The 17,921-nt window shown below is 51.9% G+C and overlaps 1 protein-coding gene across 3 annotated transcripts in view; it reads left to right on the plus strand.

Annotated features, from left to right (window-relative positions):
• The window catches only part of PRKAG2 (protein kinase AMP-activated non-catalytic subunit gamma 2), a 324,067-nt gene that overhangs the window by 182,186 nt on the left and 123,960 nt on the right, over positions 1–17,921 (plus strand). The window lies entirely within an intron of this gene.

Genomic DNA, 17,921 nt, shown 5'->3' on the forward strand with positions numbered 1-17,921 from the left:
GACTCATTGACTTGTCCACAGCTTTCAAGGACATGCAGAGATACACCAGAGACCCCTGTCCTCGGGAGCGCTGGGTGACTGAGTCCGGTGGAAGGTGAGGGTGGGTGAGCCTCCAGCCAGGGCCTCACAGAGGAGGAATGGGATCTCCATTTCTGCTGCCAGCCTAACCTTTCAGCTCTCTCCTGCCCCCTCCCCTTTTCCCAACAGCAGGGGAAGGCGGGGCACAGGCTGTCTGAGCACAGCTGTCTCCAGGAGGGGAGGAGGTGTCAGGGTGACAGGCCCCGGGCTGCCTGAGCCTCTGAGACCTCACTCCTTCCCCCTTGCCCTCCCCCGCCCCCTGGTAGTGGCTCCATTCTGTCACCTTCAGGAGATGACCTTTGGGCCAGAGGGAGAGGGATTTCAGCTGCTATTTTTATGTGAGCAGGTCTTGGGACCCAGGGCGGAGGCAAGGTTTCCACCATCACGCTGAGGCATCTCCATCCGAGTCCTGCCTGTCCCTCCTTCAAGGCCCATCTTTGCAGAGACGACCGCCCGAACTCATGTTAGAGCCCTGTTTTAAAAGTCAGGACTATTTAGCTATAAGTTACATAGAGTAAAACTCATCCTTTAAAAAAAAAGTGCAGTTCTGAGAGTTTTGAGAAACGTCTGCGGTTGTGTAATCAGCACCACCGTCAAGACAAAACAATTCCAACACCCAAAGAAATTTCCACATCCCCTTTTATAGTCCATTTCTCCCCTCATCCTCAGCAAACACGGACTTTTTTTTCTGTCCGCTATAATTTTGCTTTTCCAGAATGTTGTATAAATGGAAATATGTAGTATGTATATATTTGGACCTGGCTTCTTTCACTTAGAAAAATGCGTTTGAGATTAATTCATTGTGTTGCATATATTAAGAGTTCTTTCCTTTTTATTACTGAGTAGTAGTATATTGTATAGATGCACCAGTTTTTTTGTTTTTCTTTTTTTTTTTGTTTTTTGAGACGATCTCAGTTTGTCACCCAGGCTGTAGTGCAGTGGCACAGTCGTGGCTCACTGCAGCCTCGAACTCCCAGACTTAAGTAATCCTCCCACCGCAGCCTCCCAAGCAGCTGGGACAACAGGAATGTGCCACTGCACCCAGTCAACTTTTTTATTTTTTGTAGAGATGGGGTCCCACTATGTTGCCTAGGCTGGTCTTGAACTCCTGGCCTCAAGCGATCCTCCTGCTTCCACCTCCCAAAGTGCTGTACCAGTTTATTAATTCACCCGTTGAAGGATGTTTGAGTTGTCTCCAGTTTGGGGCAACTATGAATAAAGCCACTGAAAATATTTGCGTTCAGGATTTTCTGTGAACAAGGTTTCATATCTTCTAAGAGTGGCGTGGCTAGGTTGCATGGTAAATGTATGTTTAACTACGGAAGAAACTGTCAAACCGTTTTCCAAAATGGCTATACTAGTTTGTATTTCCACCAGTGACATATGAGAGTTCCTGTTGTTCCAAATCCTTGTCAGCCTTAGTATTGTCAGGTTTTTGTAGCTGTTAGTTGGTCTAATAGTGATGTTTCATTGTAGTTTTAATTTATATATCCCTAAAGATTAATGATGGTGAACGTCATATCGTTATTTGTCATCTGTATGTCTTCTTTGCTGAAGTCTCTGTTTAAATCTTCTACTTTTTTTCTTTTTACTGAGAATTTTTTTTTTCTTGTTGCTGAGTTTTGAGAGTTGTTTATATACTCTGCTACAGGTCCTTTATCATAGATGTGTTTTGCAATATGGTCAGCCTTCCATTATCTGCAGGTTTCACCTCCTCAGCTTCAACCAACCGCAGATCAAAAATATTCAGGGGAAATAATAATAAAAATAATAATACAACAATAAAAATACAGATGAAAAACCAGCACAGCATAATAATTATTTGCATGGCATTTCCGTTATATTGGGTATTATAAGTAATCCGGAGATAATTTAAAGCATACAGGAGGGTGTGTATAGGTCCTATGCACTCATTACACCATTTTCTATCGGGGACTTGAGCATCCTAGGCTTTGGTGCCTGAGAAGGGTTCTGGAATCAATTCCCTGCAGACACAGAGGGATAATTGTGTTTTCCCTCTGCCGTGTTTCTTGTTTCATTTTCCTAACGGTATATTTTAAAGAACTTAAGATTTAAAGTTAGATTTGTCTACTTGTTGGGCACTATGCACAAAGCAAGCTCCGCAAATCTTTCTTGAGCTGGGACAGTGCGCCAGGCCCTATGGGATAGCGCTAAGTGAGACTCACGGCCATTCACGCTTAGTGGAAGGATCGAGATGCATCAAGAAACAACCGAGCACACCATCATTTGATAACGTTGGAATGTGCTAAGTGCATGAAAAGGAGGAATGATTCACTCTAGGAACCAGTGAGGGCTTCACAGACAATGAGCTTAGGTGACAATAGATGTGGAAGCTGTGGAGTGAATCAGAAGATAAGTGGAAAAAACCCGGCTCCCCTAAGCACCGTGTTCAGATATCATTTTTCATGCACTGATTCTAGAAACCTGACACCAGAGAGAAAAATACATGGAGGCAACATGTATGATGTGGTACAACTGAATCCGGGAACCCTGGCCCTGTTCTTCCCTCCCAGCCTCACACCTTCCTAATGGCTGCTCCTCTCTTGGGTCCTTTGTGGAGTGTCCAGCCTGCCTTCTGCAGATTGACCAAGAATAACAAAGCAGGAATCTTCCAGGGAAGAGCGATGTGTAGAAACTGGAGGCAGGGCATCTTGCAAGTTTGTCAAGTAGATGAGGTATCTGGAAGCGGGCGGGGGGTTTTCCAGACCCTCAGATTATGCAAACAGGGGGCTGAGTTCTCCCTCCGCAGCGAGCTCTCCCAGTGGTAGTGACTGTGCGTCAGACACAGGAAGTCTTAGGAATTCCCAGCTCACCAGCAAGAGGGCCCCCTTCCCACCTCCCTCGGGGTGAGTGGCTACCTCTCTATTAAAAACACGGGCAGCAATTCAGGTGTGATGCTGTCGTTTTCTATCACGGCCCTGAACTCCCAGAATTGTTGTTGCTCTCGAGGGGCAGAGATAAACCCTAGGTTTGAGATTCCAGATTGTCTTTGAAAGGATGCAACCAATACATTTGTTTCCACCACGAGACGCTTAATTCCCTTTCATCTGCAGCTTTCCTTCCTCTTCTCTTCCTCCTCCATGGAGAATCGTACCAATTAATCACTGGAGGCAGACAACCCCTAGAGCTCACGATCCCTGCCTTCGTGATGTGAATGAGGAGAGCTCAGAGCTGGGAACGGCACCATGGAAACGAGCTCTGGGGCAGAGGCGGCAGTCTGGACACCGTCCCAGCCTCCCCAACCCGTCTCACTGGCACCTGACACCCAGAGGGCCTGCCGGGGTGGCGTCAGATGATGTGTTGAGTCAACAGAGCCCCAGGAGAGCCCTGGTTGGAGTCCCATGGCAGCCGGCTGCAGCCAGCACCCCAGGAAGGGAGTGTCTGCCACCGGCTGCAGCCGCCACCTGGCCTCCTGGGAAACCTGGCAGGAAGGGGAAAGCCAGGCAGGAACCACACTCACAGATGGTCTCCCCATCCCAGCCTCTGCCGCCTTCTCCTGCTTTGCTGAACATGGCTCTCCTAAGTGGAGGTTTGCGAATGTGCTTCTGTGGCCCACAGCCCATCGTGCCAGGTGGAACAATGCATTCTTGTCTCCCCTGAGAGCTGTACACCTGGAAATGGCCTAGGATACACTTCCAGGAGGGGACGGTGGCTCAAAGTCCTCCCTGCCTCACCCACAGCCCTTCTCACCTGTGCCTCATCCAGAGCAGTGAGCCTGGCTGATCTGAGGGGGCCCCCCAGGGTGAGGATAAACAGCTCAGGAATGGGACCATTGTGGGGGGCCACTGGAGCCCCCCAGGAGGGGATCTGTTCATGAGCAGTGAGCCGCCGCCACCAAGGGTTTAGAGCAGACTAAAAGAGCTGAATTGTAGAAAGCACAGGAAAAAACTCCAGGTGCTATTACAGATTTTAAAAAGTATTATGCTCTAGAAGCTTTAGTGTGACAGGGTCCCAGCAAGGCGTGATCTTGATTTGGTTATCACACTGATTTTCCACTTCATTTTCAGCCACATTTCTCCTATTCAGGGTTCCTCAGAGACTTCTGAGTTCGGAGGTTCAGGGTGCAAAATAGGCATAGCTCCTCTCAGACACTGGAACAGGAGGCAGGCCACCCTGGAGGAGACGGGAACCATGAAAACGTTTTCAGACCCCTCGGAATACAGATTCCTAAAACCTGACTTTTGGGGAGTTGGAAGTGCCCCGAAGTGGTTTGAGAGACAGAGAAATCTGTACCCATGCTTCATTTATCAGATTTATCAGATGATCAAAGTGTCCTGGGATTCAAGAAAGTTGAAGAACTACTTCTTCCTCAGTTTTAGAAAGTTTCCTCAAGAGCTAGAATAATAAACAATTTGTCAACAACCAGAAATTTCAAGAGGGACTGGAAACAGTCCGAAGCAAGCAGTGTCCAAATCCCAGGCACAGTGCGGGAGCCCGCTGCGGAGTTCCCTGGCCAGCACAGGGCAGGGACATTGCAGGTGGAAGTTCTGATGATGGGGGCCTCCCTGGAAGAGGCATGCTTCCAGGGCCTTGCAGCCACCGGACCCTCCCCACACCCCATCTCATCGGGGTAAATTCCAAGTTTACCCTCACATCAGATCTGCTGTTTTACATCATAGCGATACCCGTGTATACTGGCTTTACCAGAACAGTTGGCATGAACAGGCATCTCAAAGAGATCAAGGTTAGAATGACCTTTCTGAAATCTTGAACTCTAGTCCTGATCTAAGAACATGTTCAGGCAGGACGGGCCACCAGGGGGGCTCCTGCCCAGGAATATTCTGGCCCCATCCTGCAGCCAGTGCCAGGAAGCCTTTCCCCTGCTCACTGGGCACCTTGGCATCAGCTGAGAGTGTGAAAGTCCCCCAGGTCTCTTATTGAATTGGTGTCCTTCCTTATTTCCTTCTAGGAGATGAGAGTCACCATGCTGACTCAGCAAGGACCCCAGGGATGGCCTCATTTCCTCCTCCTCCTCCCTCCCCTTCCAAATCCAAAGTGTCAAGTCTTGGCCTTGCACTACCCACTCCACCCTGTACACCCTTGGCACCTGGCCAAGCGAACCCCGCTGGGGAGGAGGGCGGACACAGGCAGCCCAAGGCAGACACACCTCTGACCTCAGGCACCCACCTCGCCTGGTGCGACCGTGGGCTTCTTCCTGTTGCCCACACAAACGGTCTTCTCCCCAACATTCTGCAGGGGTGAGGTCACCATCGGAAACCTCCTGGAATGGAGCAAGCACCCTGGGCTGCGGCCTGAAGACCTGAGTCATGGCCATGGACCTGCTTCTGGGCTGGGGGGTAGATCCTCGTCTTCACACTGCACCTCTCAGAGCCTGCACTTCCTCCACCGAAAATGAGGTTCTGAGACCTTTGTCCCCCAAGGTCATGCCCATTCTTGCCACCTATGATTCTCGTGCTGGGGCCCGTCCCAGTTCTGTCACATTCAGCAGGGTTCATCTCCACAGCACCAAACAATACCTGTTGCTTTTGTGATTCCACAAATACTGATACTTAGAGGGACTGAGGCTGCTAACATTGCCCTTTCATTGACAAATTCTTAGCGAATTGTTTTTCCGAAACCGCTGTGTACAGGAAAAGTTCTGTTGCAGAGTTTCTCTCTCTCACAAAGCAGCAGAGGGGTCTCCCCTGGGCCTCCCCAGGACTGCTTTCTAGTGCAACATCAAGACGCACATCTGCTGTTGTCTTTTGCTCAAGCAAAGTGTCTAGGGTTACGTTTTGGGTCCATGAGGTAGAACTCTGACCTCCAGGCAAGCATGAAGAAGGAACAGGGCAGACAGCAGAGGCTGGGACCACATTGTCAGAGTTGGGACTGATCTAAAATTAGCCCCTGTGAGATTCTCGTTTCCTTCCCCTTCACCACCATTTCTGTTTTGTTTTGTTAGTTCCCGTGGAAATACCCACATGCTAGAGCCAACTATTTAATAACTAGGTGCAGAATGTTATTGGGTATACAAAGCCCCATAAAACTGGATATTTTCTGGATTCCTTTTAGGAGAATAAGAACCTTGAAAAAATTCCTAAAAGTTTTTTTTTTAAATAGAAATAATTTTTCACCTTCCACATTACCATGATGCTTTGACTCCAAGATCACTCAGATATTTCCAACATATTTTGAATAGTTTCAATGACAAAAGATCATAAAACAGATTCTTAGAGCCTAGAACCGAAATCTGCAGCCTGAAACCTTACTCCGGATTAAAATACAAATTGAGAGTGGGCTCAGCCAGGGCCAGGGCCAGGGCCAGGGCCAGGGCCATTCAGCTATAAAGGGGCCAGAGTCCAGAAACTCCCCCTGAGAAAGGGGATCCTGAAGGGCAGGGCTGGAGTGGGGTGGGGAGGACACCAGGCGGGTGTGAAACTTGTCTTTTAGGAACGTTCAGAGCAAGATCTCAAAGCAGCTGGCTGGAAAGGAGCAGCAGAGCTCAGGAGAGCTGGCCTGGCCGGCGGCTGCATAGACACCTGGTACCCGGGGACGAGGCATCATTCCAGGGCGTTTCTGCATGAAGCTGGCCTTGGCTGCAGGGAGAGACCAAGCAGGGGACTGGGGACTTGGAAGGAAGGGAATTTGCTCTTCCATAGAAGGGAGCCGTGAGACAGAGGATGGAGGCACTGGCACCGCATGACCATAAACAATGGGAACTAAAAATTACTGTAGAAGTTTCCTATCTATGAAATAGGGAGTTGGATTAAATGAATGGTTCCAAAACGTGTCTGACCACCCGCATCACTTGGGGAATGTCAGACAGCACATCCCCAGGCTCCTCCTGGCCCCATCGCTCAGGATCTTCAGGCCTATGGGCACATGTGTTCTTAATGCTCCCGGGTGACTTTCGGCCCAGCCAGGTTTGGGAAGTGCGGCCTGAGAAGCATCCCAACTGTCCCTGTGGCTCAGATGCTCTACTCAGCATGTCGGGTTAGACTCGGTGGGAACAGGGACTGTGGACTGCCCAGACAATGGTTTAGAGCAAAACCATCCCACAGGGAATGAGGGCACTAACAGATACAGAAACCTAGCATCTTCGATTAAGCCAGCTGTTCAAGACATTTGCAAAAAGTGAAAATGCCACCCCTTTTTTGTTTCGGTTTTTTGTTTTTTGTTTTTGTTTTTTTTTTTTTTGAGACGGAGTCTCGCTCTGTCGCCCAGGCTGAAGTGCAGTGGCCGGATCTCAGCTCACTGCAAGCTCCGCCTCCCGGGTTCACGCCATTCTCTTGCCTCAGCCTCCCGAGTAGCTGGGACTACAGGCGCCCGCCACCATGTCCAGCTAGTTTTTTGTATTTTTTAGTAGAGACGGGGTTTCACCGTGTTAGCCAGGATGGTCTCGATCTCCTGATCTCGTGATCCGCCCGTCTCGGCCTCCCAAAGTGCTGGGATTACAGGCTTGAGCCACCGCACCCAGCTGTTTTGTTTTAAAAAATATAGACTGGTGAGAAGTTACTTTTAAAAAAATGAGGATCCCAAACAGCTTTTGTTTCTGTGGGTCATATGAATCAATATTCACCGTATTAGGATTTTTTTTTTTTTTAGAGACAGGGTCTTTCTGTCACCCAGATTGGAGTCCAGTGGTGCAGTCATGGCTCATTGTAGCCTCAGCCTCTCAGGCTTAAGCAGTCCTCCCTCCTCAGCCTCCTGAGTAGCTGGGGCCAAGGGCACATGCCACCATGCCCAGCTAATGTTTTATTTTTTTGCAGAAATGGGGGTCTCACTTTGTTGCCCAGGCTGATCTTGAACTCCTGGGGTCCCAGCTCCTCCCTTCTCGGCCTCCCAAAATGTTGGGATTACAAGCCTAAGCCACCAAACCCAGCCTATGTTAGAAATTAAAACTGAGAAAATTTCAAACATTAATTCGTTTATAAATGACAACCATAAACATATTACATGTTAACCTATTTTTCAAGAGCGTAAAGGGGTACTGAAGCTGAGGTGTTTGTCTACCGCAGCGGTTCTCAAAGAGAAGCTGAGCATGGGGTAGGGGTGCTGGTGGCGCGGCCCTGAGGACAGGCTACTTTCAGAGAAGTGCTGGGCAGTTGGGGCCGTAGGAAGTAGGATAGTTCAGGTTGAATGGATCACTCTGGAATGCATCCACCAACACAGAGGGTGGAGAATGGTAGAATGGTCTTGAAGATGACCTCGCCACAGCCACCTTGGGCTCGGGGGAAAGAGCAGAAATGGCTGAAGGCCCAGGCAGGCCTGCTCTGTGTAGGGTATTCCTGCCTCTGTGCAAACGGAACAGCAGCCTGCAGTGGGTTACAGAGGAAGTGGACTCCTGGGCCTAAGTGGTACTGTGATGTGATACCTAACACCACCCCAGGCCAGGCGCTGTTCAACGAACTGACGTGTGGCACCTGGAGCTTGTCTTGGTGGTGTCCAGCTTTTTCAAATTTCTTGCATCTCCAGGTGATGAGAAACCAGGGACTGGCCTCCACGCCCTCAGAAACAGCTTTCAGAGTGCATCATGGCCAGCTGTGGCTGGGGGCGCTGGGATGGCTATGGCCAGAACTGCCTGAAGGAGACCCCAACTTGTCAGAGAGGGCTCAACTGGGATTTCTCACCTCCACACTGCGCCTGTGTGGAGGGGCCGCAGGGTGGAGTTGGCCAGGGGTGAGCTGCAGCTTGAACTTTAGGTGTGTTACACTCCTGTCCCCCAGGCAAGGCAGAAGCTAGAGCCAGCTCTGAGCATCCGACAAGCAGGGTCTTCTCCCAGAGACATCACCTGCTATCAATGGCAGCTGCCCATACTGAATACGGGCCCTATCGTTCATTGTCCCAGGGTGCTTTGCTTGTTACCTCTTACTCATCACACAAATCCCACGGGCAGCTCATGTGTTCAAAGAATAAACCAAACCTCTGAGCTGCCGACTCTGAGGCCGCATCGCTGGCAAGTGGTGACTTAGGGTCCAGCCCAGGTTTCTGGCCCCAGAGCTCAGCTCCTTCCACAGTGCTGGTCAGTCCTTGTCCTGGTTTGGGAGTGGAGGCTGGAAACTGTATCACTGGGGGCAGGAAACAAGGGTATGCAGCTGAGGTTCTGAAGGGGCTTTTCCCAGGGGTGTGGGCAGGGTTTCAGGAGTCATTACCGCCCAGGCCTGGAGGGACCAGGGGAAGAGGAGTCGCTGGAGTCAAGGCAGGCAGGAGGGGGCAGCTGGGGCCCTGAGAATACTGCCCCTCTCTTCGCCGGCTCCCCAAGGCTCCTGCAGGTGCCTGCGCTGCCCAGAGCCATTCTGGAGTGAGAGGGCCCAGCACTCAGCTCCCGCGGCCCTGGAGGGTGGGGCTCTGGAATGAGGGGTAGGAGAAGGTAAAACCTGCAGGAGATGGGGGCCATGCAGGGAGAAGGTGCAGGAGCCAGGCCGGAGGGCACCTGAGAAAGGGCCAAAACACTGAAGCAGTGGATTTGCTCCTGGAGAAAAGAGAGTCCTAAGCAGACATCAGAGGCTGGGTTCTGGGTCACCTGCCTGGCCTGAACTTGCGCCACCCAGGGTCTCCGCCTGCCTGCTGGTCGCATCGCTCTGTGTGCTACAGCTACCCAGCACAGGGACTCCTGTCCCTCTCGGGCTGTGACACTTCCGCTGGGCACCTCCCTGGGCCACCGTTCCCCCTCACGATGCTTGCCATCCTCCCTCCAAGGTAGAGAACGACACCCGGCTCCTCATCTCTGATGAGTGGAGGGAGATTTCAAACCCTGTATAAGCAAAGCCTCCCTCCAGTGTCAATGGAAAGGCTGCTCTTCTCACTTTGCCTCTTGAAACAACAGCAGATTATTTCCTTCTTGTCATTCCAGACCTTATGCATGTAAAAGGCAAGAATGAGGCTCCAGCTCATTGCATGTATGCAGTGCAGGGGCCGGATTGCACCAGATAGGCATCTGGTCTACCTGGTTTATTTTTACCAAGGCAAGGGGTGGATTTGTCTCAGAGCCCATGGCTACTTGGCGGTAAAACCAGGTCTAGAGCTTGGGGCTTCTGAGGGCCAGGCCTCGGTTTCCACCCCGCACAGCTGTTCCACGGCCAGCAGGGCTCAGTTCCCTTCGGGGGCACCTCTGTTCTCCTCCTCCTCTCCAGCGCCTGCCAGCAGGGCCAGGCCCTGTGAAGTCACCAGCCCACGGCTCCCCAGTGTCTGGAGCCCCTTTCGTGGTGTTCTGTGTGGCTGCCAGGAGCAGTTTCTTTCCCCTCACTGGGCCTGTTCACTGGGCCTGGCTACCGCCCTGGGAGAATCAAAGGCATTGTTCGCCGCAGAGGCTGGCGGTGTCCTAAACAAAGCCCTGAAGGAGCAGGAGAAAGGAGGAGATGTCTTCTCAGAAGGAACAGAAAGGGGGCAGCTGTCTGTCCTTTGGCCAGAGCCTTCTTGGGTGACAGTTGCCATGGCCCAGTCCTGCCTGGGGCCTTAAGAGAGGCCCCTGGGCTGGGGCAGATCTGTGTCCTCCTCCACCATCGGGGCCCAGCTCTTTCCTGGGGTTTCTGAGCCACCTTCCCACCCCCACCCTCAGGCTCTCTTCTCTTCCCTGAGCTCCCCCTGCTTTCTTGGTTCTCAGCTTTATTGCATGGTGGTGGTGGGGTTGCTTTTTTGTTTTCATCCCCATTTCCCCCGCCCCAGACCACAGGGACTTGCTCTAATCCATCTTCACACCCCCTTCCTCAACACCCCCAGCATGCTTGGCCCACGGCAGCTGTCCGGGAGCTGTTCATTTCCTGATCAGACCCAAGGTTGAGTTCCCCAGTTGACCCTATGATTGAGAAATAAATTGGTCTATTTAAAAGTAATGGGGGGCCAGGCATGGCAGTTCACACCTATATTCCCAGCACTTCGGGGGGCTGAGGCAGGAGGCGACTTGATACCAGGAGTTCAAGACCAACCTGGGCAACATAGACCCCCATCTGTACAAAAATAAGAAATAAAAAACTTAGCTGGTGTAATGGTATTTGTCTGGAGTCCCGGCTACTTAGGAGGCCGAGGTGGCACCTCTTCTTTCCCTGTGCAGTCACCCAGTGTCATCCAAGCTCTCCTTCCTGTTGGCCGGTGAAGCGCCACTTCTGGGAGAGTAACTCCTACAGCTGAAATGTAATTTTAAGTCTTCATGTTCTTTCTCTTGGTGATACCCCAGTTTGATTGTGGCAGAAAGTGTCTGGGTTTTACAGTCAGGACAGTGGAGCTGAGGTGTGGCCCCTGCCGTGTATTCGCTAAAGGACCGTGGATAAGTAACTGAACTTTCTCCAGCCACCAGTTTCTTCATCTGTGAGGGGCAGATGGAGCCAGAGTGTGTAAGCCCTCTGTAAACAGGGTGGCATTGTGCAAAAAAATAAAAAAATAAAAAAGCATCGATGCTGCAAGATTCTACCCCCTCTTAAAAACATTTCAGGTATCAGTCAACAGAGCATATGTTTGGTTCCAGGAAGATTCACTCCCTGTGCCCCCAAACTACACACACATCCCTAATGCACACACTGTGAGTCTTAGCATTTCACCTATCTGTTCCCCTAAAAGCTTCCCTTCCCCCTCTGTGGTCCAGAGTGTCACCTGTTTTCCCCACAGGAGTCACCAGCTCTGGAAGGAACAGGAAGGAGCAGTAAGGCCAGGTGGAAAGATGGGAGCAGCTTCTGAACTTGGAAAGATTGTAATAATAGAGGATCATCCAGCCCCACCAGAAATGAGGTGTTCCCACCCCCAGATGAAGAGTCCGCCTTCTCATCTCCTCGCCCCTACAGGTTCACTCCTGCATCACGCCACCTCTCTCACCTCCGTTGGGACTGGGTTAGGATCATTCCAGTACTCACATGGGGGCGGGGGGCTTGGTCACAGTTCCATTCTCTTTAAACTATTTACTCGAAAGATGAACATTCTGTACCCAAAGAACTAGCAAGGAGTTTTCATGGTCTGTGAATATCCCTTGCACAACAGTGACTAAGCTTCATCCCTGAAGAATGTTGGAAGTGGAAACGCTTCTCAAAGAGAGAGAGGAAGGGAGAGGGGAGCTCAGGAAGGCACAGCCATGGACCTGGTTCTAGCGGGAGACAGGACAGAGGTCCTGGTCCTGGTCCTCGTGGGAGACACCCCTGCACAGAGCTGGGGGCCGCGTTGGGGCAGTCAGGGCAGGAGGCAGGTCAGTGCTTAAATACGGCCTTCGCCAGCCTCTTGGCTCAAAAGCAAAACAGTGGCTGAAAAGAAGTCATTTTCTGAATGGATAATCCATTCCCATGATAGAAAGTTTGAAAAATCAAAAAGGGGATATGATGAAAGCCCTCCCTGCCAGTTGTTCCCTTCCCTGGAGACAGCCAGCGCTTCCAGATCCTGCCAGAGATAGTCTAGGCAAAATCAGACAGGCAGAATATAGATATTCTCTTTCCTTTTTTTGAAACTACAAATGGTATCATTTGATACAGATGGCTCTGCAGTTGGCTTTCTTCACTTACCGCTGCATCCTGGAGATGAAAGGAACGAGGATCCCTGTCATGTTCCGACAGGGATGGCAGCTGCCCGTGCCTACAGTGGGCCATGATTTATCTAACCTCTTCTTGAGGAGCCTCTGCGTCTCCAGGCTCTGCTTTTAAAAGCACCATGGTAATGAATAAGCTGTACACTCGACACTTAGCAATTACACAAATAAGTCTATGGAAGAAAGCCCCAGAAATGGAATTACTGGGTCCAGGAACATGGGCACTTGTGGTTTTGATAGGTGTTGCCAAGATAGGTACCACAGAGTACCTGTTTCCTCTGGGCCTTTGCCCAGTGCCTACATGGGTGCTGTTTGGGCTCATTTTGTTGTGTTGTGTTGTGTTGTGTTTTGTGAGACAGGGTCTTGCTGTGTCACCCAGGCTGGGGTGCAGTGGTGCTATCCTAGCTCACTGCAGCCTTGAACTCCTGGGCTCAAGTGATCCTGTCGTGTAACTGAGACTACAGGCATATGTCACCACATCTGGCCAATTTTGTTTTTAATAGAGACAGTCTTGCCATGTTGCCCTAGATGGTCTCAAACTCCTGGGCTCAAGCGATCCTTCTCCCTCAGTCCCCCAAAGTGCTGGGACTGCAGACATGAGCCACGGCACCTGGCCAGGGCTAGTTGTGATCACGCCCTGCTCAGGGACGGACATAGGTCCTTTTCAGCATTGTCCATAGAGGAGGCGTTAGAGCTCTCTGTGGCTGGCCCCTTCCTTTACACACCAAGACCCCAGCCCCCCAGAGGGGTTTGCCTACAGGGCTGTTGCAGGTCATGAGGATGTGGGGGGTGGCACAGGGTTTTGAACCTAAAATGCCCCCCACTACATCCTGTTCAGCTCTGCCCCATCAGGTCCCCACACATGCCTATGGGAAATGGGGGCACAGCCCTTGGGAAGCGTCACCGAAGGGGCCCTGTGTCCAGTGGGGGAAGGGGCTGGGAGAGGAGGATGAGAACATTCCCTCTTCACTCTCAGGAGAGGAAATAGCCTGTCCTAGGTGCATTGTGGGACCCGGACAGGCCCCTGCTGGGGACTCTGTCACTGCAGGAACCACTGAAGGATGTGGCTGTGGAGTCTAAGGCCCCAGGCAGTGCCCCACACTACACCCAAAATAGCACACAAGGCTTCCTTGCTCTGCCCCTGCAGATTCCCCTGAGAGGCCCCAGGCAGGCCTCCCCAAGCCCCGGCTACTGTCTCCATTTCTCAGTGCCAAGCAGCTGGAGCCTGGCCCTGAGAAGGGTCTGGATGGTCCGGCAGCCCCTTCGTGGTCCTGCCTGCTGACACACCCCCATCTCTGAAGAGCTGCTAAACCACATCAGGACCTTCCCACTCTTCCTCTTCCCTCTCCTTCCTTCCCGCCCCACCTCAAAGCAGGGCTTTCTTCTCAAGACCTTCTGGGAAAAAGATTCTTTTTTCTTTTCCTTTTTCCTTTTTTTTTTTTTTTTTTTTTTGAGACAGTCTCACTCTGTCACCCAGGCTGGAATGGAATGCAGTGGTGCAATCTCGGCTCACTGCAACCTCCGCCTCCTGGGTTCAAGCGATTCTCCTGCCTCAGCCTCTGGAGTGGCTGAGACTACAGTCACGCGCCACAATGCCTGCCTAATATTTGTAGTTTTAGTAGAGATTGGGGTTTTGCCATGTTGGTCAGGCTGGTCTTGAACTCCTAACCTCAGGTGATCCACCTGGCTCAGCCTCCCAAATGCTGAGATTATAGGCATGAGCCACTGCACCTGGCCTCTGTTTTTCAAAAGAGTTTGGGGCTTTCTTGTGAGGGCCTTTTACATTTTAAGTTTCGGGTCCTAACCATCTCCTGCTTCCACCCAGAGCTGCCTCTCAAGTGCCAGCCCAGGGCTTCCAGAGGGCTTTCCACTCACACTGCTCAGTCTCCTGATGGGACTCCCTGGAAAAGGGGGCTCCTTCTCTAATAGGTAACTTCCTAAACCTCCCCCTGACACACAAAACAAAACATGCGGCCCGCTCTCCACAGAGGGAGAGCAGATCACCCTGACCGGAGCCGGCCCTCTCACTGTTCTTCCTGTTCCTTGCCTGGTGGCAGCAGGCATTTGCCAGACCCCTTGGCTCAGGACAGCACTGGGTGCCATGGGGCCCAGAGAGCGTGGCAGGACCCCCGTCCCCAAGACAGACGGTAGATCTTGGTGGGGAGAGGGAACTTACATACTTTTATGTTTGGTTTGAACGTTAAACAGTTTGTCATTAAGTGGTAACATACAGGACAGTGAAAAGGCTTTGTGAGTTCGGTGACATGAGGGACAGGAGGACAGGTCCTTCCCCATGAGGATGGAGCAGGAGGGGCACAAGTGGGTCTGGAAGCTGTGAGGAGGAGGAACCCAGCAGAGGTGCCTGGGGAGGGCGAACCAGGCCTGCAGCTCTATAGGTGACCCAGCCTCGTCCAGATAGAAGCAGTGACTGGTGGCTCTTGGGCCTTATAAAAGGAAAACTTCTGCCGAATTACATTTAAAGGAGTTTAATTGAGCAATGAATGATTCGCAAATCGAGCAGCCTTCTGAGCCAGAGGAGACTCAGAGACCCCAGCTCAGCCATGTGGTGGAAGAAGATTGATGGACAGAAAAAGGAAAGTGACCACAGAAAACGGGAGTAAGGCACATAAACAGCTGGATTGGTTACAGCTCAGCGTCTGTCTTATTTGAACACAGTTGGAGCAGTTGGCTACATGTGATTGCCAAAACTCAGTGACTGGCACACGTGTAGGCTACCGTCTGTTTACACCTCCACCTGTTACAGTTCCAGGCTAAATGTCATCTAACAGGCCATGTCCACTGGCATCTTTGGTTTGACTTGCATAATTCAAAATTTATTTTAAAATTTTTTCTACCTGTAAGATGTAAGATATCAGATGATGAGTGCGGCGGCTCACTTGAGGTCAGGAGTTCAAGAGCAGCCTGGCCAACATGGTCAAACCCCAGGTCTACTAAAAATATTTTTAAAAAATTAACCAGGCCTGGTGGCAGGTGCCTGTGATCCCAGCTATGCGGGATGCTGAGGCAGGAGAATCACTTGAACCCGGGAGGCAGAGGTTGCAGTGAGCTGAGATCACACCACTGCACTCCAGCCTAGGAGACAAGAGTGAAAACTCTGTCTCAAAAAAAAAAAAAAAAAAAAAAAAAAAAAGATTTGCGATATCAGACCCAAAGCCAGATTCTGCTTCTCTGAGAACACAATCCATGATTGTACCAGTCTCCTCAGGCTGTTATAACAAAGTACCACCTACTGAGTGGCTTAAAACAACTAAAATTTAGCCCCGTCCTGAAGGCCAGAAGTTCAAAATCAAGGTGTTGGCAGCACCACACTCCCTCCGAAACTTGTAGGGGAGGATCCTCTTTCCCTCGCCCTGGCTTCTGGGGTTGCCAGCAATCCCTAGCGCGCCTTGGCTGCCGCGGCGTTGCTCCGATCTCTGCCTCTGCCAGCACAAGGCCTTCCCTCTGTGTATCAGTTTCTGTGTCTCTTCTCTTCTTATAAGGACACAGTCATGTTGCATTAGGGCCCACCCTAGTCCAGCAAAATCTCGTCTAGACTTGGTTGATCTGAAAAGACCCTGTTTCCAAATAGGGTCACATTCACAGGTCACATTCTGCCTGTGCAATGTGCCATGATTTATTTAACCTCCTCTTGACGGGCCTCTGCATCCCCAGCTCTGCTTTCAAAAGCACCGTGGTAATGAATAAGGCATACACTCACCACTTAGCAATGACATAAATAAGTCCATAGAAGAAATAGACTTGTTTCTATCAGCTAGAAATAAGTTGAAGTGGACAACGTTTAACTCCCAGAAGATTCATGTCTCCAGTCTTCCTTCAGGCCTCCACTAGCACCATTGCCCCTCCCAGTATTTGCTCCCTCCCTTTTCCTGACCATCTAAATCTGTTTCACTTTTTAGACCCCATCCTAGTCCCACCCTTTCCCTGAAGTCTTCTTGGGTATTTATCTTCGCAGTGAGGTCTTGCTGCTGGGAACTTACAGTGGTGATGTTCATGTTGCACGTTTTGGTAGGAATAGCACTTCCATCCCCTCCCCCTCCGCCTCCCTTCCCCTTCCTCCTCCCCTTCCCCTGCTCCCACCCCTCCCCCCTCCCCTCCTCCTCCCCTGCTCCCACCCCTCCCCCATCCCCTGCTCCCACCCCTCCCCCTTCCCTCCCCTGCTCCCACCCCTCCCCCTCCCCTCCCCTGCTCCCACCCCTCCCCCCCTCCCCCCCCCCCCTCCCCCTCCCCTGCTCCCACCCCTCTCTGCTCTCCTCCTCTGCTTCACCCCTCCCCTCCCCTCCCCTCCCCTCCCCTCCCCTGCTCCCACCTCTCCCCCTCCCCTCCTCCCACCTCTCTCCCTCCCCTCCTCCCACCTCTCTCCCTCTCCTCCTCCTACCTCTCTCCCTCTCCTCCTCCTACCTCTCCCCCCTCCTCCCCCCTTCCCTTTCCCCCTCCCCTCCCTTCTCCTCCTCTTTCCCCCTCCCTTCTCCTCCTCTTTCCCCCTCCCTTCTCCTCCCCTTCCCCCCCCCCCTGCTTCCCCCCTCCCCCTCCCCTGCTTCCTCCCCCTCCCCATTCCCTTCCCCTTCCCCATTCCCTTCCCCCTCCCCATTCCCTTCCCCCTCCCCATTCCCTTCCCCCTCCCCATTCCCTTCCCCTCCCCATTCCCTTCCTCCTCCCCCTTCCCTTCTCCCTCCCCCTTCTCAGGTACATGGTCCCGTGGCTTCTGCAGCATTGGCTGGCATCTCTGCCACACACTTTCTGAACTTTCCCATGTTTTACCTCAATAAATATGGCACCACTGTGTTTGCTCTTGGCACCATGCTGGGGAAGGAAGGAGAGGAGATCAAACGATATTTGGCTGAATGGAGGACAATAGCATCTGGAGGGTGTGTGTAAAAATTCACCAGAAAACTCGGGACTGTGTGAGCACCGCCTTCCCAACGAGGGGATGCTGCCCACAACCGAGGGTGGATAGTGAGGCGTTTCTAGACACACCAATTCTAAGAGACTAGAAATCGGTTTTTAAAGCTTTTCCTCAACATTCAGAATAATTTGGCTTCTTGCCATTTGAGGTTTTGGGCACCAGGAATGGTGAGAGCCTACCTCTGCCATGGCCGGACCTCTGACCACCTCTGATGTCCCTTCCTGGAGGCCAGACCTCTGACCGCCTCCGACATCCCTTACTGGAGGCCGGACCTCTGACCACCCCTGATGTCCCTTCCTGGAGGCCGGACCTCTGACCACCCCCGATGTCCCTTCCTGGAGGCCGGACCTCTGACCACCCCCGATGTCCCTTCCTGGAGGCCGGACCTCTAACTGTCCCCAATGTCCCTTCCTGGAGGCCGGACCTCTGACCGCCCCCGATGTCCCTTCCTGGAGG

Source organism: Macaca thibetana, chromosome 3 (genome assembly GCF_024542745.1).
Source record: "Macaca thibetana thibetana isolate TM-01 chromosome 3, ASM2454274v1, whole genome shotgun sequence".
Lineage (NCBI taxonomy): Eukaryota > Metazoa > Chordata > Mammalia > Primates > Cercopithecidae > Macaca > Macaca thibetana.